The sequence below is a fragment of the Numida meleagris genome, chromosome 7 (genome assembly GCF_002078875.1).
Source record: "Numida meleagris isolate 19003 breed g44 Domestic line chromosome 7, NumMel1.0, whole genome shotgun sequence".
In the NCBI taxonomy this organism is placed as follows: Eukaryota; Metazoa; Chordata; class Aves; order Galliformes; family Numididae; genus Numida; species Numida meleagris.
Window position 1 is genome coordinate 17,597,800 of NC_034415.1, and position 14,745 is coordinate 17,612,544.

Sequence of the window (14,745 nt, forward strand, 5' to 3'; positions counted from 1 at the left end):
GAAAGAAGCACTGAAAATTATCACCACTGATAATTTTTCAAAAGTGCAGAATAATCTCTTGAGAAAACAAGAGGGATTATTCATTACACCGTACCACATGAGCTAAGCTTTCAGTTTTTTTTCTCCTGGAATTAGTTTTGAAAAATTCAAGGATCCCAGCTGTTTAATAATGACGTTGTTGTATTCATGCAAATCCTTCAGACCTTATGTCAACATTTAATTTTACAATAAATATAAAAATAAGACTAGTCGCATCTGTAGTCCCTTGGGTTATAACTGACAAATCATCCAAAACATCCCTCTCCCTCTTCCCTCCTGAACATCCTTGTTGTTTTAGAGTAAATAATAGTCAAAAGGAAAATGTTAACATTTGTGTGGTGTATTGAGAGAAGTTTATAGATATTGACAGTAGTGCTCACAAAACAGATTATATCAAAACACCAAATATATTACCTTTACTCTAGTGGTAAGCTTTTGTAAATTGAAGTCAAATATGTAATCATTGAACTCTGCAAGGATGATAAAGGCAGCATAGGAAGGACTTCAAGCACTATGGATTTGGAGAAGGAACTGTTTCCACTAACCATTTACTCCCAATGAATTTTAGAAAAAAAAAAAAAAAACTTATTTACTAAATGGCACTTCAAAAAAGATTTCTAAATTTGGAGCTGTTTGTATAAAGAATGCAGTATCTATCACTCCCTCCGGACAGTTTGCCTGTGCATTGACTACAAAACAAAAAGCAAAGAGAATTTGGTTTAAAACAGACTCCTAAAAGCAAGGGCCTAAATCCTAAAAGACAAATATCTTGTGGAAGAACACAAGGCTGTGGGGACATAAATATAATTGAGAAGAGAAAATTCTGAAAAATCTATAAAATAGAATGTAGACATATCAAAATATATGGAATCTTTAAAACACAGCAGAACATTTAATAGAGAAAATCCCACATAAATCTTACCCTTCATGCAGCCTAACAGGAGTTTCCCTTAAGAATATATTCACTGAAAACATGCTAGATGTTCCTCAAATGTCAACAAAACAGATTGTTAGGCAGAGAGTTACAAAATCCCTCCTGATTCTGAACTTTGATAGACTAAAGCAGCACTGCCTGTTTCAATAGATGGGAGTAGGCTAAAACTAGGCACATTGGAGTCAATGAGAAGTATATCAGCATCCCTTCTGTGGCAACATTAATGAAAAAAAAAAAACACCAAAACTATTTTAAAGCGCAGGTATTGCTGCTACCCACAGACAGCCTGGATGAAACTCTAGTTTTACCACATCTATGGGAACTGTACTATTGATGTTCAGATGGGTCAGTATTGTACCTCATGCATAAAAACCTTCACAGTAGGTTTGAAAGTTTTCATTTTTCTGGCATCTAGGGACCAAACAGGTGAGTAGGCTATGAGAGGGACAGCAGGGATGTTTCTTTTGGCTTGGCCCAATGTAGATTCAGCATGTGTCACAAAGAGTCTCAGACTCAAAAGGCTCATGCAAAGACGCGTCTGCTGTTTCAACCCAAAGGCTGTAGCAAGTCTTGTGCACCATTTATACAGATATTTTGGAGGAAGAATCTGTCCCACACACTTCCATGTATCTGAGGATAGCAGTCTTTTCTTTCACTAACTCTCAGCTCAGTACATCAGCGCTTACCTTACAAAACACCTTGTAATGACTTTCCTTTCTTGTCTCCTACTGCGTCCCCAGATACTCCATGTTCACTCTGCAGACTCTGCCCTGCACTGTGCTCCTTTTGTCTCTTTGTGACTTCATACTGTCTTCCAGGCTGCTGCCTCTGCCTCGAGCAGTCAACTCCTTTCCACATTTCCCTAGTGCATCCAATGACCTCATTCCCCCTCCTTCAAGTCCTCAATTTCTTCCTTTAGTTTTCTTTATCCTCCCTTTCCACCTCTCATCATTGCTTAAGAACAACCCACTGCCACTCTTTTCCCCTTACCAGCCCTGCATTGCTAAAGAAATTAAGCCAAGAAAAATCAAACAAAAAAGGGAACATTTCCTAGAAAACCTTTTCTGCTTTTCACACATCTTTTTTTCTCCACAGAGATATACATATGTTGATTGTGGCTTAACTTACTGTGCGATTTAGGCTGATTAGATTAGATTGTAAGATGCCAGGGATAGAGACTCTCCAATGCCTTTTATCTCTGAAATGCCTGGCATGTAAGTGTGTGCTATAAATGAAAAAATAATGACAATAATGAAGACAGCAGTTGTATCTTTGTCATATCCTCTGACTTAGAAATGCTGTGAAAGGTTTTGAATGGGACTGTGTGTGAAAGGGTAAGTTTATCTTTCCACTCTGTGCAGCCAGTGTCCCCAAGGAAGCGCTCAAGACTAACGAAAAGCTGAACAGTTTCTCTAAAACCTTGGGGATCTTCTATCAGCTGTGCCATGTACACCAGTGTTTTGTAAGTCATCTTACTATTTTTATTTTATTTTCATTCTCTATGGTTTATCGTACTTTCAACTTCCAGTGTATAAATTACATTTAGTTCAACTGTTCTCTGTGATGAGAAACCTATATAACAGATATTTTATATATATAGAGAGAAAAAAAGTCATAAGAAGTATGTGAGAGATCACAGATATATCTGGTTTTCAGCTGTGCAAATATTTCAAATGTAGTGTAAAAGCTGCAGGTCTTGGTAGCTCATTAATGACTTCCAAGCAGCATCTTTAGTACTGTAGTATTGGAACATTGATTCCAGCACAGCTACTTTGGTACTGAGAAAAAACTTCATATAAGTTTGGGCCTAGAATGATAAACCTGATCTTGTGAATACCTTTAAGATACTATCAAAGCATTGGCAAACAATCCAGTAACTGAATCTGCTCTGGATAAAGTATGTAAGAGGAGCCCAATACCTGGTAAAAAAACAAATGAAATTAACATCTGTGAGGAAAGCCTAGTAAACTCAAACTGGATATTCCAACCTGCTTTATTTCTCTTGTTGTTCTTTTCAGTATTTAAGAGTTAGAAAAGAAATAGTCGAGACAACCAAAACAGGAGCACAGGTTTTAAAATGCAAACTTTATCGCTGATCTGAGGCTCGCTCACAGGATCACCACACAAAGATGTCGTGAGACCGCCACTGTGCTATGTTCTCCTGCATGCAAACAGCACACAGTGTCCATAACCAGCAATCCCTACAAGACTGGCAAGGCCTGGAGATTAGCACACCTGTCCCAATTCCCAGCAATACTCGCTGGAGCAGGTGCACCAAGTCTATGTTTTAGAAAGTCTCTTTACACCTGTGCCTCTTAACTAATGACCCTTTTTGTTTTCCCCTTTTTGTGATCTCCTGAGTGCAAGAGGGGATGCTGAGACAGCAGACAGGCAGCTGCAGCAACCCAAGGAGAGTATAGAGAGGACATGTGCCTGTGTGTGTGCCTGCCAACAAACCATCGATTTTGTCCTTTATCTTTTTGCAGGTGACTTCTCTTGGGACTAACAAAAAATACTTGCATTTTTAGAAGCTTGTGATTTCACTGGAGCCTTGTATGCTTCTGTGTTTCCTTGAGGTAGGAAAAACCAAGAGCCCTTTGAACCAGTGCAGTTAATCCTGATTCCTATGAACTTACTTAATCCTGAGTCTCAGTATTTTCTCAGGTACTTACTTGCACATGGTAAAACACAATGCTCACAGGTGCTGGCATGAGCATTCCCAGCTGAGCAGACTGTTGGTTGCATCAAGAGCACTGCAGAAGAGCAGAGGAAGGCTGCCCAGGGGGGTCTGATAACCCGAACATCCAGGAACTGGTCAGTCAAGCAAGAATTTGAGGTGGGCAGATACAGCCTGCTTCACTTTTTGCATATAAACAATCTTCTGAATTTAGCTTTTCTTCTGCTTCTACAACCTGATCTGTGGGTGTGTTTTCAGTATTGAAGACCTGAGTAGTAGAAATAAACAGTCTTTCTCTCGTGTGTCACCATAAATTCCCAAATATAATTATTTGTTCATTATTCTGTCTGGGAGCCACATCAAAATCTTTGCTGGGTGAGAAGTTAAAATACTTCATGCAGAATACTGAGGCATAGGATGTGATCAACAGTGTGCAACAAACACATTTGCACAAATAACTGTAGTTTTACTAAAAAATCAACTCACAAATAGGCATAAGGACAAAAAATTCCTTATATCTATGTCAACGGTTTACGGGCATTAGGCCCGATTCTGTGATGAAGGGGATGGGGGACCCACAGGCCCACGTCCCGGGAAAAGGGGAAAAGGGTAGGGAGATGGCCCTGAGAGCAAAGAACAGTGGCAACAATCTGAGGAGAAACAAAGTAATTTACTAAATAAGATATCGGAATGCAAAACAATACACTATAATACAATATAATTACAATTTAAGCTGATAAATTCAATGCAGAGAGAGAGAAAATCCCAAAATCAAGGTAGGCCTTACTCTACTACCGACGATAAGACGGCTGGAAAGCGAGGTGCTGCCAAGACGAGAGACGGGCAGAAAAAGGGATGAGGTCTCGTGATCTGCAAGTTTTTATACTGTGAGCTTTTATTCTTTCCCTCCGGCTGGAAAATGGTAACAGAGGAGCAAAGTACCGTGGGGACTGTGGTAGTCCTTCTCTTCTGCGAACCAGGTATATCCACTACATGATGTTATGATGTGGAACACCAATAACCGAAAATCACAAAACCATGACAATCTAGGACCAACAAAAAAGACTTCTAATGTGATTTGGATAGAAAAATGTTCTGAGTTCAAATGAATGTTTGTGCTCACAAATTCATTGTTGTGTGATTAATGTATAAGATCCTATGTGCCGAATAAGTCATATTTGAAATAATCTGAATGGATTCAGTTTAAAGTCATTTGCCAATAACTTGTAATCAGCATATAATCTCTAATGATGATATTGCTGAACTTTGCCCATAAACCAATAAGCAATTTAAGACCTACTTCTATTTCATAAATTAAACATTATATGGATAAAGACATGTCAGTACAGAAGCATTCATGTCTCATATTTTTTCCTTGGTTTAAATGGGTTCATCCAATATCAGCTAGGTAGTGAACTTTGAAGCAGAGTCCACTGTAATAATAGTAAAGTTTAATGACGCATAGCTTTGTGAGACTGACAAATTCCCAGCCAAAGTATTGATTCTGGGAGAATTTATGAAGCACAGGCTCTATTCTATGTCATTATGGTCCATTTTTGGCTGAAAGAATCATGTAAAATAGATTTTTAAATGAGTGGTAATAGCCAGACATAAAGAAGGTATCGATGTGTGTCATGAAGGGTGAAATAGCATGCCAGGTAAAGGCATATAACAAATTGAAAACAACGGGGCTGAAACTCCTACAAATGTAAATTTGTTTTCAGTTTTAATGAAACCTTTGTTTCAGTTAGTACAAATTTTGCCACAGAACTGAAAAAAAAAAAAACCCACTCTTCCAAAAAATGTAATTATTTACAGTTCGATTTCATGCTTCACTTTGGAATGTGTCTATAAAATGCATATCTCACTTACAGACATGTTAATCAATATAAATTGTGTACTACATTACAACAAAACTACATCTGAGATTATTAGGGAAAAAATCAAATGCACATAGTTCTGCTTACTTGAGCAATATGTGAAAATTAATAGCATGAACCTTCACAGAACAAGCTGGTAGAAGGCAGGACACTTTTTTTAAATAAGGAGAGTTTCAATAATACTATCTAAAGTATTTTCTGATAAGGTAAAAAAAAATTACAGCATAGACAACATTTGAACTAGGAATAAAATATGAGAGTGCAGATAAACTGACAAAAGATGGGGGAAGAGAATAGTTGATTATGTTACTGAGGTTTTACAGAAAAGTAACACTGCATTTTAATTGAATTCCAGAAACCTCTTTTTGATCTAAAAAGAGGTCACCTAGGTCTTACAATGCAAGGGACCTTCATAGTCCAGAGGTAAATATATCTCCCACACACCCAGAAGCACCCTGAGAATTAGCTAAATCCGCCTCAGAGCAGCTGCTTTTCAACAATTCAGGAGTTTATCAGCCGAATAAAAAAAAAAAAAAAAAAACACACTGGCAGGAAAAAAGGCTGACAGTCTCAATAAGCTCTTCTGTGGCCTAGTGGGGCTGAAGAACTCTTCAAGGCCTTAGTCAACACTGAACAGAGGGCTCTGAACTGGCACACTCATCTGCACCACAAACAGGCTGTAAAACCTGGAGAGGGGCCATTCTTTGCGTATGTGGTGTTCCCAGGCAGGATGCAGGCAGATTCAAAGCAAGCAGACTGGATCCAGGTGCAAGGTTAGAACAAAAGGACTTTCAGGCTCAGAGACACAGGGAAAAATAAAGTTCCGCATGTACTACAATCTAATTGCAGCACTATCTGCTTCTCTGTTCCAGTTCAAATCCTTCTCTGTTTTGTTTTTTTTTTCCATATCCTCATTGAGATTTATAAAAGCAGTCCTCGTGGCTGAAATGCAGCATGTTTATATGAGGTCTAAATTTCCATCTAGTGTTTTTAAAATAATTTCAAGAATCAGTTCAGGTGCACAACAAACTTGTATGATAGTGATTTCAACATCTTATTTTTCTTATTTTTTTTTATATTTGTTATTCATCTCAAAATTAAATTTTCACAGGTCATAATTCCTATCTCCCTGGCTGTTACCAGTGTAAGATAGACTTTTAAAGTTGCTGAAATATAACTTTCATGTGTTAATGTGCAAACATCTAGTATACCTAAGCGTACATAATTATTGTACCTGACTGCAGCAAATCAAATTTACTAAAACAGAACTGTCCTTTTATCAACTACGTTAACTGCTGAAAAGGGGAGAATAAGTCTATTTAATGGCGTATTAGATTTAGTAAATAAGCTATTCCACAATTACTAGCTCACTTGATGACAGGTGTCCAAAGAACCACCTTTGATCAATGTCAGGGCCCCACAAAATCATATGAACTATGATAAATACCTATAATTAACAGCATGAAGTTATTTCTGACCTACAGCAAAGGGATGACATCACATGCAGCAGAATTTTCAGTCTGTTTGCTTACCGATCTGTGTGGTTCATTTGCACTTTAAGTTTTCTGGACTTATTTTCTAAACTTCATGCATGCACCTACATGTACAAAAAGAAATCTATAGCATAGTCTTAATTTTCATGTATAATTACTGCAATTTACGCATGGAATTCAACTACCTTTGCAATGCAACTGTCCAGTTTTTCACCTAAAGAAAAACAACTGAACAGGCAAATTAAACGCACAATACTGAACTAGTTGTATATTCCCAGATCTTTGTTGTCAGGCTAAGTCTACAACATATTTTGTATTGCAACAGAGAAATACCCTAACTGGCAAAATAAAAACATATTCCATGTTTCTCACATGCCTCAAGTTTCACTAAGAAAGTGTTCTGGGACCTTAAACTTCCTAGGCTAAGTTAATTCAGATTTAACAGTGTAAGTGCATACAGACATTTAATACACATCAATAGTCTGGGGGTGTACAACTCCATGTCACTTATTTGTGTGTATGAGCTCTCAAGCTCTCTAAGCTAACTTAACTGGAATAGATTCATATTTCTGTAAATAATGTCAAGGTCCACATAATTTTAAATCACATTTTAATGCATAAAAAAGATATTGTCTAGTATATATACTAGTTATAGAGTGAAAACTACTTCTGGCTCGAATGAGTACAACCTGAAGCAGAATCACAGCTTCTCTGAAAACCAGCTGAGGACCCAGCACAAAGCAGAGTGCACTGGAAAATCGTCCTCACTGCATACGTAGCAAACAGATCAGTAACTTCAGCTAAAGAAGCAGTCAGAAAAAAGGCGCAGTTTTGGGGTATCAATAAAATAAACAGATATTTAAAGATGCCAGTGTTGAAAACAATTTTGGTTTTGGTCCTTGTAAAGCTGTCACATTAAAAAAGGATTTTACCATTATTCTAAGAAACATTCCACCAGGTTTCCATTGCTCTGCATTTCACACGTGGACTTAAACGAGCAGAGCCCTGAGTCATTGCTCCAGAAAGTCAGTCTTTCACTTCCACTTTGTGCCTAGCTAGACTTTTGGGCTGGACTGATGTAATGCAACCTCAAAACCCTCCATCGTTCACTAGGGTCATGTCAGTAGAACTGAGACAACAAAACTGGGCCTGAACATGCTCGCTCCTTGTTGTTACTGCTGGTGTTGCAAACACAAGGCCTGAATAGAGGGTGCCTGTCTGGGAACTCCTTCCTATAAAACAAATTTTGTTGAGTATGTTGGGTCACTGATTTCATTCATGTTGCATTAGGTTTAAGAGAGAACAAAAATGACCTCCACTGAACAGTGCTGCTTTTAGATGCAGCTACAAATCAAGGCCTCTGAGCAAAGGTGTAATTCCTAGAGCTGGCAAACAGAGGAACGCTGTGCATCTGTCATGGTTTTATGATTTTCGGTTATTGGTATTCCACATCATAACATCATGTAGTGAATGTACCTGGTTCGCAGAAGAGAAGGACTACCACAGTCCCCACAGTACTTTGCTCTTCTGTTACCATTTTCCAGCCGGAGGGAAAAGATAAAACCTCACAGTATAAAAACTTGCAGATCACGAGACCTCGTCCCTTTTTCCGCCGTCTCTCGTCTTGGCAGCACCTCGCTCTCCAGCCGTCTTATCGTTGGTAGTAGAGTAAGGCCTTGATTTTGGGACATTCTCTCTCTGTATTGGATTTATCAGCTTAAATTGTAATTATATTGTATTATAGTGTATTGTTTTGCATTCCGATATTTTATTTAGTAAATTACTTTGTTTCTCCTCATATTGTTGCCACTGTTCTTTGCTCTCAGGGCCATCTCCTTACCCTTTTCCCCTTTTCCCCTTTTCCCGGGGCATGGGCCTGTGGGTCCCCTGTCCCCTTCGTCAGGGAATCGGGCCAAACGCCTGTAAACCGTTGACAGCATCTCACTGGCAAACATAGCCTTTTTAAAGAAAGGTTTACATCCATCCAGATTCAGAATTGCACAGTACTTATTCAGTAGAACAATACTATGCAGTATTCTGTTTTATATATGTTTATTTCACATTTCTTGATTTTTTTTATTTTTTTTTTTTGGTGTGGAAATAATGTAAAATAATGTTTCCCAAAGAATCAACTGTTACAGTCATGAACACTTTCTGAAGGAAGAGCAGGTCACAGCTTATCTAACACAATTCATTACAGAGGTTTAAGGGAGTGATTACTTTCTGCACGACCAGTTTTACCCTGTTATTTGTCATATGTACTGCTCTCACCAAACCGGAATGTAAGATCTAGATGCTGCTATAATGAGATCTTATTTGATTATATCACTCAATAGAACTATAGATTAAGACAAAGGATGTACAACACAGAACAGCTGAGCTTCTATTCTCTTTTTATGACACATAAGCTATGTGCAACCATAGCAAAGAATGAGCAGTCTCTGTTAGGTGCTTTGAATGTGAATACCTGTGTAGAATGTTCAGAATAAAGGATGGAATAGTCCAATATGAGACATCTAGTACATTTTTTTTTGCCAGCAAGGCATAAAGGTACAGACCAGAAACTGCCAAAAATAACAAAAGCAATCAAGTAACTGTAAAACCAAAAGAGTAAATAAAATAAATAATACAATCATAGAATCACAGAATGGTTTGGATTGGAAAGGACCCTATTGTAAACTTAGGTTACCAACCAACCTATTTGAAACAAACTGACAAAATTAAGTTGTTGAAATTTTTTTTTTATTCTGAATTGTGTTGAACTCTGGCTCACTACTTAGGCTGATACAGTAATTTAGGAATATACAGATTACTTGTACTTTTGTTGTAAATAATATCTAATTTATAGAATTGTAGCAACAATAGACAATGAACTACTTAGACTGGATATCCCAGTATGTGCATATTATGTTTCAGAAAGGCACATACTCAAAGCACTGTATATACACATACTCTAAGCATGTGTATGTACACATTTATCTATAAGTAATATAGGTACACAGTATTCTGAAACAGAGAATTCTTGCAAGCCTCTAAAAAACTCTGTATTAAAAAATAAGCTCTGATCACAACCACTTTAAAGCTATTAATGTGAAATAGAGCATTCTCTTTTCTCTGATAAGCGGAGCACTTCCATGTGTAAGTTCTCAGTTCTATTTTTTCATCTTCAGTTTATTACAATCTCTAATTTTATTTATGAATCTATATTCCACATATAGGACTCTGCATAAAGAATACCAACTACATTCCTTCACTGATATCTGTATCTATATGTCAATACAATGGCTCTGTAATGAATGTGTTCTAGGATATGTGTATGTTATGGGAGCCAATTATCTTGTCAAGCATAAGACATACTGAAGAGAAAAAGAGTGCAAATTGCACACGATAGCCTTAAAAGCAGTACTCTGCTTCTAACATCTTACACATACCATTGGAAATGGTCCAAAATGAACTCTTCCTTGAGGTCTGCATTTTGTACACGATAAAGAATAATCAGTCTCATGTTATATAAATGCAGGTGACAGCTTATGTGCTACAATATGCAGATAGAAACCAAAGCGATGATACAAAACCCTCTATTAGATGTAGATTAATGTCACAAAACATTATTTTCCAAAGGTCGAGGTCTCCAGCATACTTCTGTGTTTGGGTTTGGCAAAGCTACATTATTGATAAAAAAGCTCCCACTCAAATATTATTGAAGACATACTACACTGCTTGATTTGTAAATTTTTTTTCTCAGAGATAGCATTATGTCAGTCTGTCTGCAAATCTAGCACATTAGTTTCTTTTACTAACCACTCAAATATCTTTAGACCTTCATCAAAATATAAATTGATCTTACCGGAGCAAACACTGATAAAGTTTATTAATGACTAGAACAAGTTTGTTAAATGTAACACGTAGTATCTCTTTTCTTAGGAAAGGATGGATTACAAGAATCAGAAACATGCCAGCCACCAGCATGGGGAGAAGGTGCGATGGGTGGTTCCCATGCACTGCTGTTCCCACTGCCACATCCTACACACTTTTCTGTCTGTCTTTGGGCAAGGACAGGACTTGATTATCCTTCCTCAGAACACTGATCTCCTGGACAAAAGACAAGTGAATGCCACAGCACCTCAAGGTGTGAGGCGGACTGAAGACATGCCAAGCTCTGTTACTCACTTGTAATCATGCAGTAGAATCTCAGTTCCCAGGGCTGCCTGAGGAGCCAGCACAGCTCTCCCACTGTTCCTGTTCCTTCACAAGACACACCTGGCTCTTATCTCTGCCTAGAACCTTGGGTATATCCAGGATGGGGACATGTCAGAAAGGAGGGATTTAATTCTTTTCTGTTTGAAAACTATGGCAGTAGTTTACCAGTATAAGAGCCATATTTTTGATACCTTCCTGTACCTCATTCCCTGGAATTGTAAACTTTTCCAAAGTGGTTAAGAAGCCTTTTTTTTTTTTTTTTTTTTAAATTCTGTGCTTCCTATCTCAGCTATGTACATGACTACAATTGAGAATTATGATTTTATGATTTTACATCAACTGGATAAGAGAGCTGCTGCCCAAGGTAGGCAATCTGATAATCACCAAACTGTGAGCAGCAGGGAGCTTCCAGAATGTCACTTGAGAGGTCAGTGCAACAAGGCAAAGCAGTCTGAGGAATCTCATCAAGGAAATATTCACAGTTTCTGTTGGTTATCAGCATTACTGCAAGTTTAATTGTTGTCAAGGCACTCAGAGTTTCTGTGTATGTGAATCCTAATTGCTGTTGCATCAGAATGAATAAACAGTTCTTAGGCAAAGAAGGATGATCCCATATAGAGAAATATTGCTGAGTACCAACTGAAGCACTCTCTCTTGTGCACCTGTATCAATGGAAAGATTTCAACTGCTCTATACTAAACATTATCAACAATCTTCTTTTTTGAATCCACAGGGAATAAACAGAGTATCTGAAATGACTAAAGTTTCATTTCTTGTTCCTCCACCAATAAACCCACCAGTGATGTATCATCTTCAGCAAATAACCCTGATGGGAGTAGCTGATAAAGTACATGATTTTAATAAATGAATTTGAGCTTCAATTTTATGTTTTGCACTTTATCTTTTATTACACTGACAATCTGATGATGGAATGGGAAAGACTGATTTAACAACATTTTGTAAAAAGCAGAAGTGAAACGAAAGAAATAGGAAATACCACTGTGAAACAGCAAAAATGAATACTTCTGAAGATGTCTTACTCAGAGTTTTCTTTCAACAAGTTTTTTCTCTAGTTGTCCTGGCTTCCTGATTAGAGAAGTTACTCTGACAGAAATACAGAAGTCAGGCATCCTAAGCACTATTTTCACAACCACACTACATCTACAATTGTGACGCTCTCTCACAACCTTTCAATGAATTGCATTCCTCTCTGCATATGTACATATAGCTAGGGAAAGCCAGATTTAATCTTTAATTTATTTGTATTCACTGAAGGAATCTTAAAAAACAAACAAACAAAAATCCCACCAAAAAACAACAACAACAACAAAAACCCAACCCCTGAGTTTGACCATTTAGAGCTTTACAGCCAGATTTTAGCCTTTTGGGAAGGTTTTACTTTGTTGATGGATGTGAAGATCCAGAAAAGCAGTTTTAAAAATTGATGGGTGTGGGATAGAGTGACATTATCCATGAGGAAGGCTTCACAGCCTAGTTTTGGAATGAGTCAGGCCAAGTGAAGCCAAACAGACTGCACAAACTCCACCTTAGTGACTAAGGCCTCTTTGTAAATTCTGCTAGCGTTAAATTTTCCATTGTAATTACATCTCCTCTTCAAATAAACAGTATGATGCTCATCTAAAATAAATTAACCTGTTATTTCATCTAATGCATTTAGAACTGGAGTAGTCTCCTTGAGGAAACAATTGTTGCTGCTTTATTTGAGGAGATTGTATTTCTTCAATAATGATAGAGAAAAAACGTTCTGCCTCCAACATCCTGGCATAGTCTCAAATGTTAAGGTAAAAAAAAAAAAAAGCAAACCTGAAGGACCAGTTTTTTTTTTTTTTTTTTTTTGCATCTATGAACAATAAAATGTATTGCTGGCTATGATGCTATTTCTCCATTCCTCACAGAGCAGAACTACTTAATAACTCCTGACAATTACAGAAACGAGTAAGTCAGGATTGTCCTGAACTGGATTGCACTAACATATAGCTGAGGATAAATTTGGCCTTGATGAGTCTCTCTTTACTCAATTGTTCACAATGTTTTGATGCAGTTTGTCTCATTTCTTGCTTAATCGCAACCGGGATTGTTTTGACTCCTATAAGCTGAGCTGGAGAGATCCAACAAAATGAATATTTTTTTCAGTGCACCATCTCTTATTTCTGTGATGCATATTTGTACTCATTGATATGCCCTCTTTCACTAAGACTATGACCCTGAAGAGTCCTCCAGTGTTTCCTGTATTTCCAGCAACCCTACTGTCAACATCCATTTCCAGAGCCATTAAATTAGTCATTAAAATTTGCTCTTAGCAATACTTTACTGCGCAAACTCACATTGAATGCAGCCTTTGCTTAAAAGGACACAGGACAACTACAGGCCTGTACATGTTTTTTTTTTTTTTTAACAATGCAGCTTTGGTCAGCAATGAAAAATGATCAGCCGCAGTTTGAAGGCACCAGTCAGAAAATACAGGCAAATAAAGCCTTTGAGTTCTGTACAGTTTGGGCCTCACTCTCATTTCCTAATGCTCTAATTGACATAGCTTGGGTAAGTAAAATACATTTAGAATGAATTCCTTCATGGGAAATGGTAGTTCAACTTAAACTCCTGCTTGGTATTTTTCTGATTTTATTTGTTGGTTGTGATGGTTGTGTATGTATGCACACACCAAATCTTTGTAATACTTGAGAAAATCTTTCCAGTCCTTCCTGTGTCCTTTAGTGAGCATCTGGTTAAGCTATTCAAGGGATCACCTGTGTTGTATTAACCTTGACATGCTACAGAGTCTCGGGAAATGGGAAGACAAAACATGAACAATCACAGCAATAGCTATTTCTATTTTGCGAAATTTAGGAAATGTCAGAGATAATTAAAAAAAACACCACTAATGTAAAAACAAAAACCCTTAGAAAACAGCTTGAAATAGGCAGTAACTTCCCCTCCACTCACAAGACCAGAAAAGAAAAAGTACCTTTGAATGTCCTCTTTAGCAGCCCTTGTGGTTACTAGAAATTATAAGTCATGGACAGCCTAGCAAAAGTATATACACTTCTTTTCTTAATGTCTGATTCAACACTCTGTCATCTGGCAAATCTCCCACTGACTTCAACGCATGTTTAGCTAAGCAAAGCCCAAGTAAAGACTGCAGAATACAGTCCATAAGCTTTAAAAATACACTAAGTACCTTTGAGGAGGATAATCTTTCTCTCCTTATAGATCCAGTGCCAAGCTGGACCTGGCACTGACAGGGTTTTTGCTATTAGCAGACAATGGGGACTAGGTTAAAAATAGTGTAGCCACGAGAAAGCAATGATTCTGATTAAATAAATTCCATTGAACTCTTTCTAGTAAGCATTATTCAGGTCATGAATGCTAATTTGTCCTGCAGGGGGCTGTGGGTAATTACCCAGAAAAACTATCAGCTTTATTGAGTTGCTACAAAATAGTATTACTGAACGGAATGCACTAAAAAGGGAGACAACCTTGATATATACACTCATTGTGGTAAGC

At 37.5% G+C, this 14,745-nt stretch overlaps 1 protein-coding gene and 1 long non-coding RNA gene across 2 annotated transcripts in view; one reads left to right on the top strand and one right to left on the bottom strand.

Annotated features, from left to right (window-relative positions):
- The window catches only part of ADGRL2 (adhesion G protein-coupled receptor L2), a 383,711-nt gene that overhangs the window by 257,512 nt on the left and 111,454 nt on the right, over nucleotides 1–14,745 (bottom strand). The window lies entirely within an intron of this gene.
- LOC110402265 lies at nucleotides 1,852–3,951 on the top strand. The gene is made up of 4 exons (XR_002441017.1): nucleotides 1,852–2,187; nucleotides 2,335–2,435; nucleotides 3,460–3,549; nucleotides 3,638–3,951. It is a non-coding gene; the product is annotated as an uncharacterized LOC110402265 (long non-coding RNA).